A 4152-nucleotide genomic window follows, 5' to 3' on the forward strand; every position below is an offset into this window, starting at 1 on the left:
CTACATCAGATAGAGGGCTAATATCCAATATATATAAAGAACTCAAGAAGTTAGACTCCAGAAAACCAAACAACCCTATTAAAAAATGGGGTACAGAGTTAAACAAAGAATTCTCACCTGAAGAACTTCGGATGGCGGAGAAGCATCTTTAAAAATGCTCAACTTCATTAGTCATTATGGAAATGCAAATCAAAACAACCCTGAGATTTCATCTTACACCAGTCAGAATGGCTAAGATTAAAAATTCAGGAGACAGCAGGTGTTGGAGAGGGTGTGGAGAAAGAGGAACACTCCTCCACTGCTGGTGGGGTTGCAAATTGGTACAACCACTCTGGAAAGCAATCTGGTGGTTCCTCCGAAAACTGGGCACCTCACTTCCAGAAGATCCTGCTATACCACTCCTGGGCATATACCCAGAGGATTCCCCACCATGTAATAAGGATACATGCTCTACTATGTTCATAGCAGCCCTATTTATAATTGCCAGATGCTGGAAAGAACCCAGGTATCCCTCAACAGAAGAGTGGATGCAAAAAATGTGGTATATCTACACAATGGAGTACTATTCAGCCATTAGAAACAATGAATTCATGAAATTCTTAGGCAAATGGATGGAGCTAGAGAACATCATACTAAGTGAGGTAACCCAGACTCAAAAGGTGAATCATGGTATGCACTCACTAATAAGTGGATATTAACCTAGAAAACTGGAATACCCAAAACATAATCCACACATCAAATGAGATACAAGAAGAAAGGAGGAGTGGCCCCTGGTTCTGGAAAGACTCAGTGAAGCAGTATTCGACAAAACCAGAACGGGGAAGTGGGAAGGGGTGGGTGGGAGGACAGGGGAAGAGAAGGGGGCTTACGGGACTTTCGGGGAGTGGGGGGCTAGAAAAGGGGAAATCATTTGAAATGTAAATAAATTATATCGAATAAAAAAATTAAAAAATAAATAAATAAATCTTTAAAAAAAAAAGACTTAATTTCGAAATGGGAAGAACTTTACTGCCCATGTAACATAAGGGCCTTGATTTACTTACTGTAACAGTTATATGGACAGTTTTCCAATTTGGCCTGATCTCGAATCACCTAAGAAACAAACCTATGGGCATGCCTGTAAGGGGTTGACTAGGTTAGGTTAAGTGATGTGGACGAGCCATGCTGCATGTGGGCAACCTCATCCCATGGGTTCAAGAGAAAGCAAGCTAAGCCCCAACATCATCTCCCTCTGCTTCCTGACAGGGATACAGAGTAACTAGCTTCTTAATTCATCTGCTGCTATTTCTCTCCCATCCTGATGTACATTACCCAGAAGCGGTAAGCCAAAAGAAGCCCATTCCTCCCTTAATTTACTTTCCTTGGGGTATTTTGTTACAACGAAAAAAATAAATGATGTTCTTACTTATGGAAAAAAAATATATTGGTAGAGAATAGAGTTTATAGTTTGCAGTTTGGTGGGATATCTTAGTCAGGGTTTCTATTCCTGAACAAAAATCATGACCAAAAAGCAAGTTGGAGAGGAAAGGGTTTATTTAGCTTACACTTCCATGCTGCTGTTCATCACCAAAAGAAGTCAGGACTGGAATTCAAGCAGGTTAGGAAGCAGGAGCTGATGCAGAAGCCATGGAGGGATGTTTCTAACTGGCTTGCTTCCCCTGGCTTGCTCAGCCTGCTTTCTTATAGAATCCAAAACTACCAGCCAAGGGATGGCACCACCCACAATAGGCCCTCCCCATTGATCACCAACCTAAAAAGTGCCCCACAACTGGATTTCATGGAGGAACTTCCCCAACTGAAGCTCCTTTGAGTTATCCTGTGATAACTCCAGCCTGTGTCAAGTTGAAACACAAACCAGCCAGTAGAGTGGGAGGAATGCATATTTCTTTGAAACAGATATTGTTAGAAGTATTATTACGTTGACCATAGGAAAGATTCATGCACATTGTCTGCTCTGGGTTTAGAATTTCATTCCTTGTGCTGGGATATTCCTTGATTCATTTTTACCTATCATTGAAGTCCTTGCTGTTTCAGAAGATAACCTGAGGTCATTCATCATGCAGGTAAAACAATTTAGAGATGGCAGTCTCCTTGTTAGAGAATTAATTCTTTACAGCTTTACATTTTAGAGTTCCAAACCACTTGGTAAATGACCTAACCTTTAAGTGGCAAGAAGTGATGCTTGTTTTGCTTTAGATAAATATTTCCCAGGAGAAAAATCACATAAAGAAGAGGTGGCTATCAATAACTTTCAGACTCATGATTTGACTTTGTGATTATTGGCTTTAGTTTAGTGATTCAAAGTCATGTTTTCATTGCAGAAAAAGTAACAAAGTGATTAATGTACTCAGGATAGGAATCTAGATTTTTGAGGGAGAAAGGGGCATGTGCACATTTTTAATTATCATATTGAGCACAAATTGTGTAAGAGAAAGGGTTACATTCTGTCACCTGCTTGTAGATTTCTTAATATGATATTAACAGTAATGTAGACACAACAGTAGTATAATTAAAGTCAAGTAAATGAAGTGATTGATGCAGCAATTATATGCTCTCGACTGTTAGTGGCCAGGACATCTGAATAATATGCTACTAAAGAATGATTCTAACACTTGTGAACACTGTCGGTGTTTTAGTGTTTTGAATCAGTTTATGCACCTTCTATGGTTTCTCTCTCTCTCTCTCTCTCTCTTTCTCTCTCTCTCTCTCTCTCTCTCTGGTCAAATGGGATTAACAGAGTTTCCTCATTCACAATAAAAGATTCTATGACCTCACAGGAAGATATTTACTTTCCTCCTCTCTAGGACATAAACATGTCAGAAACTGTTAGTTTGAAGCTTCATCATCTTCCTTTCTGAGTCTAAGTTTAAGTTCTTAGATCAAGATTACAGTTCCCCAGATGCTTTTCTTTCCTCTGTGTGTGTGCTGGTGTTTGGTGACACTTCTGGTGTTCATCTCCTATCAGGCTTTAGAAACGTGATCTACCTGAATGCATGCTATTCAGACTAAGCAATTATGTGTCAGTCACCGAAATGATCGAAGTGTCACCCATGGAAGTCTGGATCTCAATGAAACAACAGCATTCCTGATTAAATGTATTATATCTGTGACCTTCCCATTGACCTTTAAACCCACTATTATGTGTTTTATTTGTATGTTACACAATATTTCTGCCATTTCACAAGCTTTTACTATTTTGCCTCATCCATATGTCAATAGGCAGGATCTAATCCCTTTTCCAGACTTGGTCCTAGGTAGTAGTTAGTAGCAGCAGTAAATAAAACATAGAGCGAGCAGAAGTATAATAACACTATCTAGTACAATTAAATTTTCTATGTGTGCTAAACCTGGTTGATCCTTGGCCCCTTAGTTATTAAAGCATCTATCAAGATAAAGAAGAGTCACATGAACCACAACTGGTAAGAGTCTGACTAAAGCTGCTAAGGTTCTGCTGGGCACAGTTTGTGTTCATCATTGCTTTCCAGTATTGACACAAAAACCATAGCTCTCATCTTAAAGAAAATAAGGGATAGTTTATTCTGAAGTCATTTTAGTGACTATGGCCTGGGAACAAAGATTTAGATGATTCCAAATTTCATGTTCCAACAAAGAAACAGTTACATAATTTCAAAGAGTAAAGTAATAAATCAAGGCAAGTTTAAAATACATTGTGGACAAGTAACCCAATCAAAAATGAAGTACAGAACTAAACAGAGACTTCTCAAAAGAGAAATCTTGAATGGCCAAGAAGCCCTTAAAGAAATGTTCAATATCCTTAGTTATCAGGGAAATGCAAACCATAGTGACACTGAGATTCCACCTTACACCAATCAAAACTGCTAAGATCAAAAACTCAAGTGACTGCATGTTCTGGCAAGCATGTGGAGCAAGACAAACACTCCTCCATTCCTGGTGAGAGTGCAAACTTGTACAACCACTAAGGAAATCAATCTGGAAGTTTCTAAAAAAATGGAAAGAGTTCTACCTTAAGACCCAGCTATACTGCTCCTGGGAAAACTATGCTCCATCATACCCCAAGGACTCATGCTCCACTACGTTCATAACAGCTTTATTCATAATAGTTAGAAACAGGAAACAACCCAGATGTGCCTCAACTGAAGAATGGACACAGAAAATGTAGTACATTTACAC

This window comes from Apodemus sylvaticus, chromosome 16 (assembly GCF_947179515.1).
Source record: "Apodemus sylvaticus chromosome 16, mApoSyl1.1, whole genome shotgun sequence".
Classification (NCBI taxonomy): Eukaryota; Metazoa; Chordata; class Mammalia; order Rodentia; family Muridae; genus Apodemus; species Apodemus sylvaticus.